This window comes from Polistes dominula, unplaced genomic scaffold, assembly GCF_049000335.1.
Source record: "Polistes dominula isolate Pdom_NZ unplaced genomic scaffold, Pdom_raw_medaka contig_37, whole genome shotgun sequence".
Lineage (NCBI taxonomy): Eukaryota > Metazoa > Arthropoda > Insecta > Hymenoptera > Vespidae > Polistes > Polistes dominula.
The window spans coordinates 4,331,507-4,355,697 of record NW_028301169.1 but is presented as its reverse complement, the minus strand read 5'-3'; the positions used below and the strand labels follow the sequence as shown (position 1 = coordinate 4,355,697).

Genomic DNA, 24,191 nt, shown 5'->3' with positions numbered 1-24,191 from the left:
GGGTTGCAAAGTTATAAATCTAACACGAGGTGGGCTGAATAATTTTGAGCTTACTACAAAAAAGGGGTCGTAATGGACCCCTACAACTGTGCAGAATTTAAAAAAAAATTCGGTGTCCAAATGTTAATTGAGTTCTCTACTTGTATTTTTTTAAATGTAGAGAGTCAATCCTTGCTCATGTGCACCACCACCCAGTTATGGGATACTCTGTATGCACATACATATACATATAGATGCACATAAAGTCAAGTTGTGACTCTAATTTACATTTACCCTGTCATGGTTGTAATAAGCACTTAGCACGATACCGGATAGTGCTTGACAAAAGAATCGGAAATGTCGGTTTCGATATATCGCGTCAGCTCGATTACATTTACCGGCGATCAATCAACAAACGATAAACGTGTAGGAGGCTTCGTGTGTGTAGTTGTGGACTGTTAAACGCACCTAAATGAATTGCTCATTTCGAAGTATACCGATTAACGATTCGGATTTCTATCATCCCTTCGCCTTTCGTATTTCCGTTCAATGATAATAGAGACACCTGCTAATTGCAATATATTATACAACGTGCATATATCAACATTTGTGGATAGATTATTAATAGTATGGTGTTTTATTTAATTCTATATAAGAGAGAGTTAAGTTGTATTCTAAATATAACATTTTTTAAAACTTTGTTAATAACAATATCTAAAATTGTTATTATTATTATTATATTTATTATTATATTTATTACTTTAATATTATTATTAAATTTTTAAAGAATTTAATAAAATCTTAAATGAGGGTCTCCTGAATACATAATTTTGTTTAATTTGTTAATAATAACAATATTCAGAGAAATATATATTATATTATTATTATTAATTTTGAAGAGAAAGAATAATAAAATGAATGAAAAACATGTATCTCTTTAACGATACGCGTTATCTTGAAATTTGTGGGTCTGGAAAATACTTGGATATAAGAAATAATAGAAATACTTCTTATACCACTTATTTTAAAGGGTGTAAAATGATTCAATATTAAACGGCTAATTTGATTCTCCCCTCTTAGAGATTCTCGAAATAATAGAGGCACATGATAAAAAACGTTAGGCGACGAAGTATGTAGCTATAATTCTACTTCTTTGTACATTAATTTGTCCTTTGAGCTAAGCCAAATGAAAAGAAATAAGCGACGAATTTATTTTTCACGATCCACCCTTTGTAATATTTTCTTTCTTCGATATCAAAGTCTCGCCGCTTACTTTTATCAATTAAGCCATAGTTTCTTTCTTATTTACCTAATATTTTAAATATTCTCATTTTGTTCATTTATTATTGAAAAAAAAAGAAATAAGTTTTCAAAAGAGAACGAAATGCAATAAAAGAAAAAAGAAAATCGAAATTAATCTTCTTTGTCATAATTTTTAAATGCTAGCTTGTATTAAATCATTAAGATTCGTTATTCCTTTTATTACATATTGTACATATTAAAACTCCGAGAATTATCTTCATTAAGTACAACGCACGCTTTGGGCTACGTGTTTCTTTCGATGAATTATAATTACGCGAGAAATTCTTTCTTTTTTTAGATTTATCTGATAACATAACAACAAACATAAATAAAAATAAAAATAAAAATAAAAATAAAAACAAAAATAATAACAATATTAATATCGTATCAAGTAGTTTTAAAATTCTAACGAATAAACGAAACATTTATTATACGTTGAGTATATATATTTATAAGAAACATTAATATTGCAAATTAAGTGTCTCGTATTAATCCTAACACTTTGGCATCGATATTGCTTTGTTGAAAATGTCGCGAGAGAGATTCCGTAGCGATCCTGGCTCAAGAATATGTTCTCTCTCGTTGCCATGGGCTAAATTTAATAAAGAAAATCCTTCGTTACTTAGACGCAGGGTAAGTCTTTAAGAAACGTCAGTCGTAACTCTCCTAATGAGGTTGCTCAAAGAGACAAGTAAGTGTATGTGCGTTTCTCTTTCCTTACATCTCTTATGTTCCTTCTTGTGTGTACTATGTTTCCCACACACATAATGTATCCGCATAAGCAACAAAAGTAAAAAAAAAGATCGTTAGACGGATGGCCGGATGAACTCACTCGGAATTTACATTTCTCTTTTCTCTTTTCCCCCTCAACCCTTGTTCTTTTTTTTATTTTTTTTTTGTTTTTTTTTTTTTTAATCTCCAACTGTTCTCTTTTTTAATTTATATTTTTTATTTATTTATTCTGTTTTTCTCGAAACATCTCGCTCGAGATTATTTAAAGTTCGAAATTTTAATAACACGACGTCATTGTGTGCCTATGTGTGTGTGTGTATGTTGAGTGTCGTGTGAGATGATGCGCGAGTACGCGCGCGCGCGCGCGCTCTAGCGTGCACTTTCAGTTAGTCGAGTTAAATCCAACCAACACGCGAAAACTTTCATTTCGGATCTTTGTTTCGTAGGATAATTACAGCCCCGACACTTCCTATCTTACCCCATGAAAAAGCTTTAACGTTTTTGTTTTAAGCTTCTAGGGTATTAAGGAAGAGACAGTTCTATTTTAGCTTTTCCTATGATTCTTCTTCTTCTTCTTCTTCTTCTTATTATTATTATTATTATTATTATTATAATTATTATTTTTATTATTATTATTATGATTATAACTATGACTATGACGACTAGGACGACGACTTACCAGCACGAGATGTCTCGCATACAAATTTTAATGGATGATTCGCAAGAACTTACCTGAAACAAAAATAATAAAAGAAAATTTAGTCGAATAGTATAATTTAAAATACTAGAAAGAAAAATAATTTTATCTATTTAATTATGTCGTGTTTCTTTTTTTAGTATGTGCGCGCTAACGTGTACGTGTACGTTTACGCGTGTATGGGAAAAATAAAAAAGAAATAAATAGAAATCACGTAAAATATCGCTATATGATTTTTAATTATATTCTTCTTTGATATAGCACAATACTATCTCGCTCTCGCTCTCTCTCTCTCTCTCTCTCTCTCTCTCTCTCTTTCTGACGATCGTAATCTCTGAAACGCAAACGCATTTGTTAGTCTCGATCGTTTTAATTTCACGAAATCGTTGAACGAAAGAGGCACCGAGAGAATTCCATGCAAATGCTTCTCTTTCACGCGTATATATACGTTGTTTTATATATTCTACTATGTGCATACTACATGCACATTTGTTTATTCTTTCATTTTCTTTCTCTTTTTCTCCTTGTTTATTTGTACAACATACACACACACACACACACACACACACATATATATATATAAATATATATATATAACAATATACACGTATATAAGTACGCGTGAATGCGTGTGTAATACTAAAAATACATTGTTGAAAACGAAATGAGTAGAGTTGAATTTTCTGGAATTTCAATCCATCTATGAAATTTGCGGCGATCCACCTTTACGTTGCAGCCGTCGACAAACTCAATAGTATTTTCCACGTTGTATTTCCAGTTGGATAGACACCCCTCCCTCCCCCTTCCTAACGCTTTTACCCCTTCCATTCCTAACCCCCTCCCGGCCCATTCTACTCGAAAAATTTTAAATTAATACGCAATGAAATTGGTGGTATCTGATCGTCAATTTACGCTATCGACCGTAAGCATAACGATTCTTTTTCTCCTTTTTTTCTCCTTTTTTCCCTTTTTTTCTCTCTTTCTCTTTTTCTCTCTTTCTCTTTCTCGTTTTCTCATCCTATCAAGTATTTCACGCTTTGATACTTTTTTCTCGCATGTTCACCCTTTGATCTTTTATTTCGATAGATAGTACACTCCTATTGGAATAAAAATTAAAGAAAAAGAAAAACATATAAAAAAAGAAAATCGATTTTATTCGCTTTTGGTTTTATTGAAATATTGACCAAAGAAAAAAGTTTTTTCGCATTTTAATGCAAAAACTGACAAATTTTTTTTTCTTTTATTTTTTCTTCTTCTCACATTTCATAAGAGTTCCTTCAAATGGTTTAAAACTGGTTTACTGATTGACGTTTATTTCTTTTATCGATTATTATGATTATATACTGATGTGCCGGTCTTGTTCATAAATTTTTGTTCATGATTTATTTCATTGATTTTTCTAACGATTGGTCAATACTACTTCCAAAGGGATAAATATTTTATTAATAAGATAATTAATTAATTTTTTTTGTGTCGCACAATTCAACTCAGATTTACTGAATTTTATTCGTAAGATTTTTAAGAATAATTGTATATATCTTTTTTAAAATAAAAAGAATGATATATAAAGAAAAAAACTATGCTTATTTCGTGAAAAATGTTAAAGCAAAGGTGTAGAGAAGAGGTTTATACAAAGACGCGTTTAAGGGATTAAAATGGTAAAAGAAAAATAATATATATAATAGTAGATTTGGTTGAACATGAAATTAAAATTCGCGACTTTGGATGTTTCGTGGAGAGATTGCAGGAGTATTCAGTTAATTCCAGTGGTTTGCGCATTTTCATTGCACAAACTCGTCCGTTTTAAAGGCGCGATTATCACAATGGAATAATATGAGAGAGACGACGACGTTTGCCTTCTTCAAAGCTTTCTCATTTCTCTCTTTTCTCTCTTCGGAGAAATGGGAATGCAATTTCGCATATCTAAATGGATATACATACGTTGCACTGCCAACCACAGAAATTGCATGCAGCTTTGCTTATTATACTCTCTCCTCCCACTCTATCCCACCACCACCACTTTCTCTAACATATATGCATATTATTCCATGTATGTACATACAGGGTGAATATCTACTTTCTAATTATTTAGAATCTATTGATTATATTAAAGCAAAATATTTTTAAATGATATATACAATTTTAGAATTTAATTTAAGTTAATAAGAAGAAAAATTTTTTAAATTATTTATTCGTTTGTATCTTTCGATATATGCATAATAAAAGAAAAATAATGGTTTAAGTGTTACAAATTACATTGATTTTGTTTCAGTCTTTTTTCTTTTTATTTTTATTTATTGTTTTCACAGCGGAGTTCTTGAGTGCAAAGGGTTAAAAATCTGAAGTTTTTACCTTGATGCCACATTAAATATTTGGCATACACTGCAAGTGGTTATGTCACATTAAATAATCAGAAAAAAATGACTCATGTGTAGGCGGTCAATATATAAAATCAAAACGAAAGTAATAATTGAGTCTAATAATTGAGAGAAATATCGATTTTGATTTTACAATTAGAGACTTGCTATTTCTCAGGCGATTATACAATAATTAAATTTGTTAGATCCAATTATCTTTCGTTTACATAGACTTAACGTCCGAGACGATGTCTCTACGAAGAAGGGAAGACAGGCCAACCTTTATAATTGTTTTAATTAGAAAGGTGATCCTTCACTCTTTCTCATTCCATCTATCAAAGTTCACTGCTAAATCTTACGTTTTATAGAAGATTGCTATCTACAAGTAGAAGAAGAAAATTTCATTTTTATTTTTAATTTTGTTCGAGAAAAGTTTAACGACTCTTTTTCTCTTATTTTCTTGTTTTTATTTTTTATCACAATTTGTTAAATGGCAAAAATTGGTGTAATCGAAATGTTACGCTAGCAGACAAATTTGTCGTTATATTGTATATGTAGATATGCACGTGTGTATGTGAAATAACGTCGCATTTCGCTCGTTCGTAAAACTTTTTCAGTTTCTCCTCGTTACGCGACTAACTCCAGCAACGATCCCAATTTCGAAGAGTATAATTTTGCTATATTTTCCAGGCTCTTTAACTGCCAGAATTACAACCGTAATTGGAAAATCGACTTTTCTCACCTATGTTTGATTTTTTGAAATCCGGAAAATAATAGACAGATAGAAAGAAAGAATCAATTAGTCAACGTTTTAAAACTTGGATATCTATGAAAGAATTTTAAACCTTTATAAAATCATTATTGTTCCCCCTGTGTATGTATTATATATACTTTCTATTTGAATTTACTTTTATATAACATTAGATATTTTATTTTCATGAAACAACTACTCTAGATCCTTTTAAAAATCATTATTATTCTTTATTTACGTATGCACGTTTTACTTTTATTCCATTATTTTTGAATAATATTATATATCATTAAATTATTACTTTACTTATTAAATTTGAAATAATATTATATATAGATATTTATTTATTTATTTATTTTCTATCAGAATTATTTACTTTCAAATAATATTACATTTTATTTAAAATTTATTAGTAAAACGTCAAAGGGGAAAAAATAATTAAGCTTTCTAGACGAAAGATATATAATTATTTTCTTCAACATTCGTCTTATTTTATTATTTTCTTTATCCAGTCTATCCTTTTCCTGTTCCTCTCTCTTCTCTCTTTCTCTTCCTCCTTGCAAGTTTTCTTCAAAACCCATGAGCAACCAACCCCTTATATTGCCGGAGGGCCGAATAGTTGCTTGACTGGCAAAAGTGAGGCAGAAACCATCCGGGATTTCTATTCAAGACGCGGACTTGTATGTTTGCTTTCCACTGAGATTCTTACTTTCTCTCCCTTTATATATATATATACACATATCTTCCTTTTACTCCCTTCGCACACCCTTTTTTTTAAGGTCCGCATCTCACTCGTCGGCGAGAGAATCGTCGATGTCTAGCCGACGTTTATTCGCTATGCAAAAATAAGCCCCCTGAATATTTCTCGGAGATTTTATTTCCGTTCGAAATGAGACGAAAAAAGTCACCGAGACGTGATTTCATATTGAATATTATTTTTTTTTTATTCGAATAAATGTACATAGGTGTACATATACATTTATGGTGGAAATATTCAATTTCGTACTTTCGAATTTCATTTTGATTCGATAATTTTGCATTAAGAGTTAAATTATTTCATATATGTATATTTAATAAATTATATTTAATATATAATTATCAAGAATTATGATTGCATAAGGGTAGTAAATTTCTATAAAACAATTTTAACTTGTTGTAATGACCAAAAGCGAACGCGTAAAGTAAAAATAAATCGAATAATCATTACTATGTATATATCAATTAATAAAAACGTTTCTATATACAATACATATATTATTAAATTTTTTAATTATCCGAAAGAAATTGATGTTTCTTCTCGAAAATGCAAGTGATTAAAAATGTGTAGACATACAGTGTGGTGCCATCTACCGACACTACGTCTAAGATTAAAAATAATCGTTAAGTTTTACTCTATCGTTAAGAGTTTATCGATTGAACCTGGAATATAAAAAAAAAAATATTGAAAACATATTTTAATCAAACGAACGTATAAAAATGAATATAGTATATAATCGTCGATTAATTTGTTGTATCAAAATAATTTAAATTTAACGATATAAATAAGTGAGATAGGAGGAAGTACACGAATGTAATAGCGATTCTATGGAAACTAGCACGATGTCTCGTAATACCTAATATCCAAGGGTGTCAAACGCTTCAATTTCAGAGCTTCGTTAACTCACACCCCCATACTCTCTGTCTCTATCTATCTCATGGTACTCGTGCAAACAACGTTACACAACACATATCGTGGTCGGTTTCCGCTTGTCTCTCACAGCTAACAGAATCCGCAGCACTGGCTTGCGCTTTTGGCTTAACTTATCGAAAGCCACCATAGCCTGGGGCATTATTCAAAATGGATGTATTACTCGTACGATAGCCCTTTCTTCCTTCCTTCCTATCATCCGACTAGCGAAGTCTACTATATACCATAGCTATACGATATATATGTGTATATATATATATATATATTCCGTGAAACTGCTTTCGATGTAATTCAGGTATTTATCGATGATTTAGGAGTTAGAAATTATATGGAAGTTTGCGGTTAATTCTATACTTAGAATTTGAATATCCACAATGTTAAAAGATGTTTTAAATATTTTATCGATATTATCTTACATTCGTAATAGTTCCCATTATATTTAATGGTGAATTAAGAATATTTGATGTTAATCGGATAACGTATTTCTATCATTCGCGTAGCTTCCACGTTTATAAAGAAGATATAGCCAGAATGAGATGAGAGGAGAGAATGAGCGTTTGAGAGAGTGAGAGAAAGACAAACGAACAGACAAACACAGAGAAGGTAAGCGCAAAATCAGAATGAGACTTGTAGCGGCAAGCAATGCGGATCCTTTTGGTCGATTCTAGCCGATCCTAGCGTAGCAACGCTATTGAAACTAACAGTCGGTAGTATTCGGTATTAACGAGGACTCACGAGGTTCGTTTTATGAAGCGTACGTAACGACACACGGTCCCATGCTACAGAGGTAACTCCGTTGCATACGGCCACATTACGAGCGCCGTTGTTTTCGTTCGTCGTTAACGGTAATAACGTGCTTCTGTACAACGCGTACCTTCGTGTCCTATGTACGGAATATCTCGTTTCAATTCCCCACTACAAAACTCTTCATCTCTCTCTCTCTCTCTCTTTCTGTCTTTCTTCTCGAATACAATACCAAAAATCGTTATTCCTAGACAATCAAGAAGATAAGAGTTTCAATTTAACGAGATCGTTAGTATTTACAATCTTTTTATTCTTTTTTTTTCTTTTTCTTCTTTTCTCTGTCTTACACATTTTTCGATACACATTACGAAGTATAGAGTTGTTAATTATTAATCAATTGTCATTTATTAAGTAAGTGTTACAATGGTATATTTTCTGATTGATGACGTATCACAACAAGTGTTTCTTAACTTTATTGCTTGTCTGTTTATTTATTTTCTAGCCGACTCGTTACGCTAATCTAGTAGCGTATATTTTAAATTTTGAAAATACTGTTATTGCCCAAATTTGAATATACTCTAACAAGAGGCCAAATACTAGCATTTATAAATACCAACTATTTTGAAGCTCAGCTGTTACCTTAGAATTGTCTAGAATCATCTAAATTTCAAATTCTCTTACAGTTTTAATAACAAGAAATTTTCATGTAATTCTGATGCAATTCTGCAATTATTACAAATGTCGAATTCAAATATTCGTATATATAGTTTGAAAATGTTGAAAATTACCAATAGACTAAATACAAAAATTAAAAATAGAAAAATTTATTAAGCAAAATTTGATCTCGAAAGTTGGTAACAACTGTAATACTTAGCCTGATAACGCATCAATAAAAAAATGAAAGAGAAAGAGAGTGAGAGATATATAACGAATATGTTTGAAAAAATACAACGAGTAAATGCAAAGTTCGTGTATTGTTTTTATATGCCGCATTAACGCCGCAATTTTACTTCTAACGAACATACTAATTCCAAACGATAACATCCATGCAATTCCTAGTGGATAGTATAAACGAATTAATCTTTCAATTCTCTATCCTTCTTTTCCTCTTACCAATTCCACCCCTCCCTTTTATCCCACTCCTCATTCTCATCCGCTCTTGGTTAGCCCCTAATGAACGTATACGCTAAATAGAAACGTTAAAAGCATTAGTAATTATTCAGGATTACGATATCATCATATTTAGAAAATATTTTACTACGGCAAATCGTACGTATCAAAACGAATCGTTAAAAGCAAGAGCTTGAACGTGAAAAGCACAAGTTTGTTCCCAAAGGATGATACGAACGAACAAACAAACAAACAAAAAACAAAAAAAAAAACAAAAAATAAAAAACAGTAAAATAAACGACAACAAATCTATCAGATAATAAATTTGAGAATTTCGTTACACAACTGTACGAATTGCTTTTGACGTAACTCAGGATAATCTTTCGGATATGTTCGAAAGAGTTCCAATAAAACAAATCAAAACAAAAAAGAAGCAACGAAACAAAGCAAAACTAAAACTAGGACTCATGATAAAAAACAACCGTCAACGATTTATTAAGAGTGAAAATATTGCATGAGAGAAAAAGGAAGGAGGAGGAGGAGGAGGAGGACGGTTGCAGCCAGAAAGGGAGGTTTTTGGGGGTGGGGCTTGAAGGGGGTTGATAAAATCGATGAGTTTGGGTCACGATAAAGAGAAGAGAAAACGTAGCGGGATTTCGAAAAATATAAAACTAATTTCCCTCAGTAACGAATGTGATGAAATCCTCTCCCTCCCCCTCACCCCACAGCCACCCTACTCCCATTGATCGCTCTGCTGTTATATTGTACTTCTCGCAGTGAGATAATAGGATAGGAACTAATCGAGCGAGCGGTGAATTAAACAGAAACGACACTTTTGCAGGATAGTCCCAGTGCGACCTAAAGGGACAGTAAAAGAGAGTAAAAGAGAGAGAGAGAGGAACAGTTAAACATTCCAAAATAAATGGACCTTCCAATAGTCAGCTTTATCACGAATTCCCTCGTTTCTCTCTACGTGTACTTTTCTCTCGACTACGACGATGATGATGATGATGATGATGATGATGATGATGATGATGATGATGTTGATGATGATGGTGATGATGATGATGATGATGATGATGACGACGATGATTACTATCAAAGAACTAAATTATACGATCATGTGAAAGAGAGGGGGGGGGGGAGAGAGAGAACTACGTCACGAAACGTAGCCCAAACTAAAATCGATTCAGCTTCCACAGGACGGTGCACGCCCCTAAAAATGAGATCTTTCGATTACCCCAACCCCCTCCCCACCCTAACCATCACTGCTGCTACCTTCCCGCACACCTTCCTTCTACTCCTTTTGCTACTCCTGCTACTTCTTCCACCTCCACCCGACCTTGACCTTCATCCGAGAGAACTTGCTTCCCTACCTGCTTGCACAGCGCCAAAGTTCTTTCTCTCTCTCCCGGTAAAAAGTTTCGGTTCCGTTGCCAAGGATGCTTCGCGTGTATCGATGTGTGTGTGTGTTGCACTTGTGTGTCTTTAGGTATACTTGAAAAACGGGTCAACCGATTCTGAGTCCTTTTTCCATTTACGTGATCTTTCTTTTATATATTTTTCTTATTCTTTTTCTTTTTACATGCATATGCTAAAATGCATGTATGTATGTATGTATTTAGGAACAGAAAGTAAAGACGCATACACTGTTTGTATCTGTATAGGTATGTTAACATATGTACGTACGTATGTACGTAAGTATGCATATATAAACGTAGAGAAACATAATTCACACGAATATCCATATCATCCATAGAAACCGCGAAATATCGAGGCTTCGCGATAGGATGCGCAAAAAATAGATAAATATGACCGAGAAATATTTCGATGGAGTTTTATAAATGTACGGGGAAAAAGAGTAAACAGAGATATATAGATAGAGGTGTATGGGAAAATGAAAAAAAGGAAATATTGCAGAGAAATATCGAAGAACGATACTTTTCTACAATAAAAAAACCAATGGTGGTAACACCTTGGTGAGTAGCAATCTTTTTTATTTAAATTTCTTTTACGTAATATTATATTTTTTCTTTTTTTATTAACGTCTACTTTAACAATATAAATATAATATTATTAAAGCAATTAAATGATTACTTTAAAAATACACGGTAGTCGAGAAGTAACAATTACAAAATTTCTTTTCATTGAAATATCATTTATTTCTATTATTAATTATTATTATATAAGAATATATAATATCGTAACGTTAATTCAATTCTTAATCAATGATCGTATGTTTATCAATTTCCATCAACAAATGAACTTCCGGTTTTACAAATGAATAATATTCAAAACAATGTATTTACCATAGAATGTTATATAACGGAAATTATTAAAAAGATAAAATCGTTTATATTTTATATACGAATTATCTTTCTAATCGATCTTACATTAATTTCAACATGTATACCTCGTAAAAGTTTCTTATATAATTCTCGCACGGTGTCTATTTATTCGATTGTATCTTATTTGTCAAGTTGGCACTGACCAAACGCCTAGAAAAAGATTCCTCTATTCTTAGATCGTTAGAATTGGGATAGAAGGATTGGATATAATTGTGTCGACTACGAATTTCGAGATAATGAAAGAAGAGATTCGAAAAAGAAATAAAAAAAAAGAAGGGAAAAAGAAAAAGAAAAAGAAAAAGGGATTTCTATCTTCGACGGATAAAGAAAAAAAGAAGAAGAGAAGAAGAGAGAAAAATAAAAAAGGAAAGAATTTCTTTTCGTCGTAGAGAAAGCAAGAGTAATGGGAAAACGTTTCCCCCCTACGAGAACGGTCACTCACTACTATTCGACGATGGCTTTCAGCGTGAAACGGCCAATGAGAAAAACGTGATGCTAAGGGGAATTTTCTAACATGGAAAAGCGATTTTCTAGAAGGAAACGATATAGAGGGTGGTTCACGATAAGATACTCTAACGCACTTGTTAAAATACTTCAATCAATTTATTTATTCCCTTTTTTAAATATATATATATTAGGGTGGGTCAAAAAATGACTTTTTTTTTTTCAAGTGCCACGCAAAAATGGGTTCCTAGACACCTTAAAAGAATTCTCACCAAATATAAGCTCTTAATTTTAATAGGAAGATCCTCCGCATCGCAGTTTTTTATTTTTTTTTCAGTTTAATAGATTAAAATTCATACCTCATTATTTATTGATTGTACAGAAAAATGTTCAAGACGAATTTTGTAGGAAATTTAATGCTCTACAAAAAAGGTATCTTATACTTTTTCCGTAAACCTCACCATTTGAATTATATTGAAGATTTAAATTTGATGATTTTTAGACAAATCTCATTTTTGCTTATGAATTTTATAACTCGACAATAAATGACTATTAAAAAGTGCACAATACAAATTTTTGTAGGAAATTAACTGCTCTATAAAAATGGTGTCTTATGTTTTGGCGATTAAATTAAGTGTTCAAAAGATATTCATCATCAAACTTTCATGTGTAGTGATTTGTGTCTCTGAATTTCCTACAAAATTCGTCTTGAACAGTTTTCTGTACAATCAATAAATAATGAGGTATGAATTTTAATCTATTGAACTGAAAAAAAAAAAAAACTGCGATGCGGAGGATCTTCCTATTAAAATTAAGAGCTCATATTGGGTGAGAATTCTTTTAAGGTGTCTAGGAACCCATTTTTGCGTGGCACTTAAAAAAAAAAAAAGTCATTTTTTTGACCCACCCTAATATATATATTAAAAAAATTATATGGTATATATACCATAACCGATAGTGAATGATCGGTCTTTATCAAAAATATAAATTTAAAATATATTTTCTTTTCTTTTTTTGTTTATTTTCTCAACTTGAAAGGATATAAATAAATAAAATTAATGATATTTACAATTACAATAAAAATGCAATAACATTTTAATACGATAAAATCAAACATCGATTACATCGAATGTTCAATATATCTATAATGTGTTTATTATCCAATTAAACGTACAAGGCGAATAATTTGTCTAAGACACGTCGATATTATTCTTTTATAAATGTTTGCGGTAGAAGAGACGAATGACAAAATTTCGCGAACTAAATGAGAATGCAAAAATAAATAAATAAATAAATAATATTTTTCTTCCTAACGAATTTGTTCGACGAGACGAATGAGAATGAAAGAATCAACGGGAAACGGCGTACGTTTATAGAAGCTCGCTGGCTGGAAGCCCAAAATGCAAATTTGAATATCGAACGACTCGTGTCAGGTGTACCGGTCTCGCATGGTGGAAAGCACGAAAAAAAAAATAAAAAGAAAAATACAAAAAATAGAAAAAACATAAAAAAAGCAGCACACCCTTTTCCTCGCTCGTTAACCACCCGGTTTTTTTGCTATTCAACGCGCGCACCCCGACGACGACGACGACAACGACGACGATGACTACGACTACGAGTACAACAACTAAAACAACAACTACAACAACAACAACATAACTACAATAAAACAGCAACAACAAGAACGGGAATATATCCATTCCCCTGTTTTGCGATGGATTAAACGCGCTTCTGTTTTTCCGGTAACACGCGTCGAACTGGTGATTCATTCCACGTGGTACAGGAAACTTTTCGTGCCTCACCACACTTCTCCTCTTTTTACCGCAATAAAATACTCCACGAGGGTAGTTTATTAAAGAACAGTGGTGTACGATCGAGAGTTACTCGTGTACAATGCTCGTTCCGCACCGAACCAATGAAATTTGTTTCGTGATACGAGAGAAAAGTACTATCTATATATATCCATATATATATTATATATATTACATATATATATATATATATATATATATATATATATATATATATATATATATATATATATATATATACACATACACCTATACATGCTTTACATTTCCATTTTTCTCTCTTTTGCTTTATTTTTTCTTTTCTTTTTTTATATCGACAAATTTCATTTTTGTGCTCAAAAAGTTTTCCCTTTATTTTCTATACTTTCTATAAAAACAAGCTATTAAATTCGATTCACGTTTCTACGAATATATATTACATATAACGTTGTAATTAATTTTCACTTTAAAGTACAATACCTCTTGATATAACATTTAAACAAAACAAAAAACAACTAATCGATATTGTTAAATTCGTGTTCTTTGAAAAAATAATTAAACCATCGTTACACAACACTTACTCAATTCAATGTAAATTTTTATTATCACTTGATTACTCACGCTTTCTCAAATCCACGTGATTTGTGTTTCTAATCACTTTACTGCACTTAAATAAATGTCTCAAATTTAATAAAAAATATCAATCAATTAACCAAAGAAACTATATTGTTAATGTTTCCAATAAAAAATTCTATCATTTCTATTGTTCGAAGATTATAGACGAGGTAAGAAGATAAGGAGTGGTCCCGTCCCGTCTCGGGTAAAAATGGTAAAAATGTGAATCGTTTTCTACTCGTTATCTATTCGTTGAAATCGGTTGAAGTACGCGAGAGACTTTGAAAACCCGTGGAAAATACGCGATCGACAGAAACGGAATGCACGAGGAGGACTCGAGACGTCTTGAAGGTGGAACGAATCGTGAAAAGTGTTGAAGTTAAAGAAAGAAGATAGAAAGAGAGAAAGAGAGAGATACCATTCCTTTCCGGCATGTAACGTCTTTCCTCCCTACCTCCCCCCTTTCTCCCCAACCCCACCCACCGTCTCTCCCTAACGTTTTCTGACTCACGTCTTAGACTATGACTCGACTCTGTGAACGAGAAAGAAGGACGAGGAGTAGGGGTAAAAGAAGAAATGTGTGTATATGTGTATGTGTGCGTGTTGTAATTACAAATGCAAAACGCGTAGATCGACGCCCCTATCTTACGCCTAGTTTCCATACGAGACTTTTAATTGTTCGTTATTAAGTGTTTCAAGACGTTATCTTCGATGGTGTAATAGTCCCCCCTGTTATTTTATTTAAAGACTTTTCCCAGTAATTTACCTATCCTGCGAATTTACGCGTATCTGGTACTTACTCACATCAGTTATTCAGTTACACGTACGTGTACTTAGATAAGTTCATTAATTCGAACCTTTTGCAATATAATTTTATACATCGATTAGAGTGAAATAATCAATGAACGATTTTAACTTTTAGACAGTTCTAATTTTATTCCTTAAATAGTTTTTGATTGTGTTGACGATAAGTGATAGAGTGGATTTACAAACAAATGAAAAGTATCAAATGTGATAAAGCTGATTTTGAATTTATCGAATGTGGTTTTCCTACCCTCATGGAAAAAGAGAAAGAGAGAAAGAGAAAAAGAGAGAGATAACGAGTGGGGGTAAAGTTTAATGCGAAAGATTTATTGGGCGGGTTCTCGTTCAATGAATATGAACGTGATTGAATGGAAGTCTTCGTAGTCGTCGTCGTCGTATATAAATTCATAGGCGTAGGAAGTTAATGAAAAGTGTTTAATAGAAAATTTTCATTGAATCGAAATGAAAAATCTTACTATTAGATATTCTTCTTACAATTAGACGAGGATCGTTGAATTTATGTTTAACGGTAGTCGTGTTGGTAATTATTAGGAAATAAATGTATGAGTTTTCAAGATCGGAAACCTTCTGGTTGTGTTATTTCCTCCGTTACGATAACGGTATCGAGAGACTGTCGTGACATGAAAATACGCGAGTGTCTCTTTCTCCCTTTCCTTCGTTTTCTTTTTCTTTCATCGTTTTACCATCTATGGTAAGTAAGACTTTTGTATATGTAATATTTTATATGCGAGTATGTGTACGCTTGCTTGCCTGCAAGCGAGCACGTGTGATATCAATGATGTAGGAGCGACAGGAAATCGAGTCCCATGAAGACGCTCAAATGAGAACCAACTACGAAATGTATATACTATGATAAACATTCCTTCGCGTACTTTTCAATCGAGTAATGAAGACACGTACTTACATAGGGCTGCCCCTCACGCCATTGACTTTGGCGCTTCGTCCTTTTATTTTTTTTTATCTCTTTTTTCTTTCTTTCTTTCTTTCTTTCTTATTCTTATTCTTTTTCTTGCTATCTGTCTGCCCCTTTCTCTTTCTTCCTTTTTTCGTTTCTCACGACGTACGACTATGCGTGGGAGAATTCCTCATACCTCGTGTCTCACGTTGTTTTTCATAAATGGAATTTAATTCAAGATATATTTCATTCACCCGATTTCACCAAACCATCTTCACACCTTCCCCCTGACCTGTCCTGTCCGAATGTTCATTAAGGATTTAATAAAGGAATCAAATATTTGTTCATGAACAAATAATTAACTTCTTTTCTTGTCAATGGCATATTTTGTTACACATATCAAATAATCTAATTATATATATTGGAAATAAAAGATAAAGGATATTTTTAATTAAAAATATTATCTTTTCAAATATAAATGAATTAATTAAATGAAATTATTTTGCTGTGGTTATATAGGAAAAGAAAATGACGGTAAAACGTGATGACGATTGATTTAAATAAATCTTTGATGTGCATCGTGATTAAATATTTCAAGGACAATAATTATAAGTGAACGTAAATGAATGTTACATGAAAATGATCCATCGATAAAATCCGATCCTGTGTAATCGAGATCGTAGCATAAATCCCTTTCTGACGTTTACTACTGTATTGATAAACGAACTGCACTATACGCTGAACGCGTTATATACGTTAATGAGCAATCAATTTCTAACTCTCACGGTCGCTGTGTTTCTGCCGCAATATGTCGATGAATCAGTAAAGCAGTGAGTCAATATTTTACTTACACCGATCAACCTAGAATACTTTCGCGTATTCGTGTCAAGTTTTCTCGAAAATTTTCATTCGCACGTACTTTGGTATTTTCAATCGGAACTCGTTCGTTCGCTATTGTAATGTACTTGAGAATTCATTTTTTCAACGGTGCATTCCCATTTTTTTTTCTTTCTCAGGAAAACATTTCTTTTTATTTAGTCAATATATCGTGAAAGACATGTAAAATAAATTCTTAAATAATACAAAAATATTTTGTTTAAGTATAAATAATAATAATTTAAAAATATTAATGATAGCAAAATATTTCAGTATTTTAAATACATGGTCAATATTCATATTGTAATAAATGCATGATTATAAATACAGCATTTAATTATATATGTATTGATAATTTATGTATTGATCAATTTAATACTGATTACTTATATTACATATGAAGTATTATTTTCAAATATAAAAAAAATATTTAAAATGTTTAAATATATATTTATTTGAATAAATAATAGATCTTCTTTAAAAAATTTCTTACACAATTTCTGTTCTAAAAGCTTACGGTGCATTATCATCGAAAATAATGGGAATAACTATTTAAAGAGAATTTCATATCCTCAGCAAGACATCTTTTATGGAACATTAGCCTCTTCTCTGACCCTCGTGATAAATCTTAAGAAACTAAAGTATTCTAACGTTCATATCACGCTATTTTCTATCCATGCATCTTCTCTTTACTATTCTTTTTCTTTTTTTTTTCTTCCTTCCTTTCTTTTCCTATCTTTCTCACTTTCTTTCTCGTTTAGTCTTCCGATGGACAGAAATTTCGCAGTAAACTCGAACTAGTTCTGACAAACAACGTCTCCAAGGGAGAACAACAGAATGAACTCTCTTGTTGAGAGAAGGAAGAGGAAGAGGAGGAGGAGAAGGAGGAAGAGATCCTGATTCGCAGTGAATTCGACCGTAAGTGGAAGACTCTCGTCTGGACGCGTTGAGAGGATTCGTTATCCTAATTCTGGATTCCTCCCCTTTGGAAAATTTGGCGACGAGAAACTTTACTAAAAATAAACGAATCGTCCTTGAGATTTTATTTGGAAAGCGAGCGTACTTTCGAGGTAATACGATATCCACTTTGTAATATCATCCTTGATGAACAATTATTTCGTACAGATAATAATACAAAAAAAAAACTTAAGAGACAAATGAAAAAAGTTAAAATGTGATCGATCGATTAAAAATGTATAAAAAGATTTGAATCGGAAAGTTAAATTTAATAGAACGGAGCGAGTGCAATTAGCATATTTTTAAAGAATACGAAACAAATGTATATTCTAACTCGATGAATATACAAATAATATATAATTGATGTAAACTGAATCAACTTATAAAATAATAAATAAAGAAAAAGTTAAAGGATTGGGGGATCGATCAATTATTATAAATAGAAAACAAGATCTCAATTTGAAGAATAAAGTTTTCGTCGAGCAATTATAATTAGCATATTTCACGGAATAATAACAAGCGTGTTCTAACTTGATTTAACAAACTAACTTAGTGATCTTTAATTCATGAAGTAAAACGATAATGAAATAAACGTCATTATTTTCATCGCCTCGACGCACGAGAAACTCGTTTAACAAACGAATGTACGAACGAACGAACATTACGGAGTCCGCCATGACAGTGAGATACTTGATGTCATCTGCTAGGATTTCGTAAGGAAAGAAAGTTCAGTGAAAATCGGTAGATCTGGCATGATAGTAGGAAGGATTTCTTGTCAGCTTAATCCTCGTTCCATGAATTCAAGGAACGGACGGGAAACTCGCCTAATATCGTTTCGTGAGCTTTTACAAACAAGAACGGGAAACGAACAGAGAGGGTGTGGAGGTAGAGAGGGGACAGGGAAAGAGATAGTAGTTGATCTTATGCTATAGAAATTACGATAGAAATATAACGACGATGATCGTGAGTTAGTCATAATTTTCCTTATTTTATTTTAACGAAGAAACTATGAAGCAGAGATAAGATCTTGAAAGAAAATTTACGATCGATATTGGATCGTGTCGTTCGTTTTAAACGAACTTACGGGTAAATGTAACGAAGTAAATGTAAGAAGACGGGCACGCACTTGTTATTATTGAGTTTCAACCTGCTATTTTTCTCTTTTATTAGAGAATATATTGTACGTCCATTATAAAATAAAGTATAGTTATAAGAAAAACCGTATAAAGGGAGAATAGTAATCTCGGTTAGTCGAGATACATTGATTTTTATTATGTTGACCGTTTATGATACTCACTCTAATAAAAGATATTACAATTTGAAAAGACTTTAAGTGTAATAATATGTATTCAAGGATGAAACAGAATATGATCGGAAAAAGAAGAAAGATTTACTATATAAATTGTAATGCATGATATAAAAGATGCTTTAAAATATTATTTATGGTATTTATGTAAAAAGAAAGAATAGAAAATATTTCTTATCACTAAAGATACACACAACGACAGATTTTAAATTTCAAATTGAAAATTTTATATACAATGTTAATTATCTTTTAATTTGGATTTTATTTACAGATAAATTGTTCGATTAGTTATTTAAAAAAGTTATTCAACCGTAAAATAACAATTTGTTTTAAAGATTAATCATTTAATCGGTTAATATATATATTGCAAATAAATGTGATGTAAAATAATTAAGAGGAAGAAAAAAAGAATTTAAGAATATTTTTAACACGTATAAAAAATCACATCAGGATTATACGACACGTAAAGACAATTTTGAAATATCTTTTGAAAATATTGCAGGAGAAATAAAAAAGAATCTATATGTATAGTGCGAGAGGTTTCAACGTTGGTGTGAAAAAAGCTCAGGATTAGTACACGCCTCGGTTGATGATTTAATTGCAAGTACGTCCTGTTCGTCGGACCGAACGAATGCCGGTGAAAGAAGAAAAGAAAACGAACCAAAAAAAAGAAATAAATAAATAAAGGAAGAAAGAATAGGAAAGAAAAATACGGAAGAGAAAAATGAAAGGGAACTGAAATAAAATTCTACCCCGTGGCAGAGAGGTGTCATAAAGGAAGAAAAGAAAACTATTTCTTGTCTCGGTGGTTTATTAACCTCTGATTAAACTCTTATCGCGCGAAGAAAACGATTAAACGACATTTTCACGAGGAACGAGTCGTAAAATAGACTTTTTTTGGGAGGGTGGGGGAAGGGCGGTTGTGATGAAGAGTGTTTTTATCTTTTTTCGTCACGAACGACTTCGATGGACGAAAGGATTCTTTTCGAAATGGTTGAAAAGGCAAGAACGTGCAACGCGGGTTAAGTTAATTGGATCTTCGAGTTCATCCTTCTCGTTTCCTTTACGTTATTTCTTTCTCTTTCTCTTTATTTCTTCTTTCACTCTCTCTTCTATCTTATTTCTTCTTTAATTTTCTTTTCTATTTTTCTTTTTCCCTTTCTTTTCCTTTCTCTTTTTTATTTATTTAGTTTCATTCTCGATGACACGTTGCATTCCACTCTACCAAAGATTCTATAATATATTTTCGTTTATTTCTGTCTTTTTTTTTCCTAATTTTGTTATTCGTAGCTATCTTTCCGCGTTACAACAGAATTTTACGATATACTCGATTAGCTAGTTAAAGAGGATACCTCTTGTCGTGAGTGTTAGCTTAGTCGAAAATAGTTTTTTTTTTCTTTCAGTTGATAGATTACATCGTTCTATCTATCGATTCGTAACAAAAAATTCTGTAGTACAAAGAAACAAAGACAGACGATGATGTTTCATCTATAATAGTATCTTTACGGTTTACGATTAAACGATGATGTATCATCGAATATCTTGCGGTTTATCCTTCATCAGCAAAATTTCTGACAATTATCATAAAAAAAAAAGAAAAAAAAGATACAAAAAGAGAAAAGAAGTAATGAATGCGTTTCGATTTATAACTCGTCGAACTATTTTCTTTTCTTTTTCTTTTTTTAGCGAGTTCTAATGAATGAAACATCTTAGAAAACTGATTATTACGCGATTATTCTAAGAATTCGTGAGTTTCCAATGAAGGTTCTTACTATCTCTTTCTCATTTTTCTCTATTTCTATCCTATATCACGATCCCGATATAACTTTCAACGGTTAATAAAGTGGATGTCAGTACGAAGCACGTTAACGCACGAACTTTGACCCTATGTCGGCACGATGAGAGAGTATCCACGCGCGAACTCAACGCACCGTAAAAGTAAGCGCGTTACACTCGCAAGATATTTAATACTTCCTACTATCTCTATATTTTTCTAACAAATAAATACATAAATATATTATATACATATACACACATACATATACGCACATACACGTACATAAACATACGATGTGCTCGTATTTAGAAGCTGTAAATCAGTGAGTCGAACGCAAACTCTACTAGTAAGACGATAAATCAAATTCATCTTTACGTTTGCTCTTCCAATCTCTCTTTGATATAAATTCGATCTAGGGATAAAATCAAATCGAATGAAGAAGATCGAATCGATAGATATGCTTGCTATTTTTTTCCCTACTTTATTTTATGCATATAAAGATACGTATATATATAGAATAGATTTTATTTTATCCAAAGAAAATACCACAAGTCTTGTCTCGAACTCTAAATCGATCCTACCAACCTACTTACTTACAGCTTTTGTGTTCTTCCGCATAAAATATGCAAGATACGAAGTTGCTATCTTTGCGAGTCAAAAAAAGGGGGGGGGGGCAAGAAAAGTTTATATACGAGTCGAATACGAACGCGTGTTTATTTTAACTAACGGAATTTGATAGTCTTTTTTTTTGTTTTTTCTTTTTTTTTCTTTTTAATGTATTTTTAAGGAATGCTTTGCGCAAATCAATACGCTTACGATTGTACTTATAATCCAAAATAAAATAATTATTTATTTAATTGTTTTCTTTCGTTTTATTTATCGTTGCTGTTTACCGAATCAATATTACTAATAAAATATTAATATGTATTTAATATAATACTGATGTAACTCGTACAATATATTAACTACCAATTTAAAATTTAACAAATTATAGTTAAAATTAAATCAAACAAATTAATACGTACTGATTAAATATAAATAATGTTGTTTTTACCTTTTCTATTATTTCTATTAGTTTGTTAGTTCCAAAAGTAACGTGAGATATTATAACAAGTGTGTTTATAAAAGAAAACAAAAAATAAGCTTAAAAACTAGAATAATAACATGAACCGTGAAATTCTTCATGGGATACGCAAGAAACTTGTTTACGAGGGATCCGAATCGAAACGGTACTCTTCTTCCCCTTTAACTCATTTCCGAACACGATCGACGTATATATGTAACACACATGGGTTTACATAGGACAATCACACATACAGAAACTATACGTATGTACTTACACACATCTCTCTACACACCTTTGTATATAGTGTGTATCCGTTTGAACACGTATCTTCCTTCGAGCCTTCCCCCACTCCTGGCATCATCGAGATCAATATTTCGTATGAGGCAACACTTGGGTTGTGCCTGCAGCACACCTTTATGGAGAGCAACGATAAATCTTGATCTCGATGCACCACGGATATCGACGAACACCAGTTCCGATCACGTTAAACGCTTTGTCACAATTTATATCAAAGATCCGACGATGCTCGATTATCTTGATTCTATAATCGAACGAGATCATAAACGAAGATGACGATCTTTTCTTTCCATCTTTCGACGATTTCGTTCAAGTATAACATGAATATTATTTATATAACGAAATACAATCTTTAATAATAATAACAATAACAATAATAATAATAATAATAAGTATAAATTCGTTAGTACTGCTACCTTTTTTTATTTAGAGAATATAACCAAAATGATTTTTCCATGATAATAAGATCGTTTAAAAGATAAGACACTTAGAGTTTGCTAAGACATTTCAAAGTCACTCGTGTTGCTATCCGGACGGTTTGCAAGAGACTACTAAACTAACGGCAATGTCACGCCTTAGGTACAACCAACTACTACTACCTATAATACCCTATCCCCCACTCAACCTTTCTCTCTTAATACATCTATCGTAGAAAAACTCTAAACATACAACATCTACATATATAAATATTATTCTATCTTTATTTTAATTCAAATTTTTCATCGATCATAAATCTAATAGGCGAACGTATTACAGATGAATTCATTTTTAATTCTAAATTAAAAAAGAAAAATTGGGGTGGGGGGTGGTGGTGAAAGAGAGGACATCAATTCATTTTGATAATATAATTCTCCTTTTAGGGAATATTAAAACGGATATCATATCATGAAAATTTCTAACAATGTCTGGTAAAGAAATTCATTCGTTTTCCTAATATTTCGCTAAATCAGCTATTTTCATTTACGAGAGAAGCTGACATAGGTTATACTCTCTAAATCTGTCGCTTGCAAAACGGAACTAAACGACGCGAACGTCACCAACAGCATCACCAGCATCAGCAGTAAAGCCATCGGCTTCTTCGAACGACGTCGTGTGGTCGCTTGCTGGATACCCTTTCACACGCCGACGACGTTGGCGTCACGACGCCCATGGCAGAATGGCTGACCTAGGCGCGATATATTCTCTTCTTCCACCAAACCATTTCTCTCTCTCCCCTCCCCCTTTTAATAGAACTAAATCCTACTGCTAAGGGAATCTTATTGGTTAAGATTCGAGATGCAATATCCTATTCCCTTTCGGGATTTTAACTAATGACTCAGCAAATCATTTTACAAAGATTCTCTACCCTGATAATTCCGATAATGCTTGTTGACTTTTCTTACTAATGAAAAGGAGAACAGAATTAAGATGTTTTAAAGATTCAATTAGTATTGTAACCTAAACGTGAAATAAAATTGAAATATTTATTTATTGGATATATATTCTAGTTTTTAATAAATAAATTAGCTATCCATAAGTTTAAATCCTATACCTAAAGAAATCCTTCTTATTGACTAACATTCCATATTCATAATACTTTTATTTTCCTAAAGGACATTAAGTATAATAATGACTCAGCGAATAAATTTGATAGATT

At 31.9% G+C, this 24,191-nt stretch overlaps 1 protein-coding gene and 1 long non-coding RNA gene across 13 annotated transcripts in view; both read right to left on the bottom strand.

Annotated features, from left to right (window-relative positions):
- Nucleotides 1-24,191, bottom strand: part of LOC107066989 (discs large 1) — a 419,075-nt gene that overhangs the window by 38,492 nt on the left and 356,392 nt on the right. The window lies entirely within an intron of this gene.
- On the bottom strand, nt 818-23,182 carry LOC149030452 (uncharacterized). The gene is made up of 3 exons (XR_016178798.1): nt 22,972-23,182; nt 22,533-22,799; nt 818-2,745 (listed from the first exon to the last, which is right to left on the bottom strand). It is a non-coding gene; the product is annotated as an uncharacterized LOC149030452 (long non-coding RNA).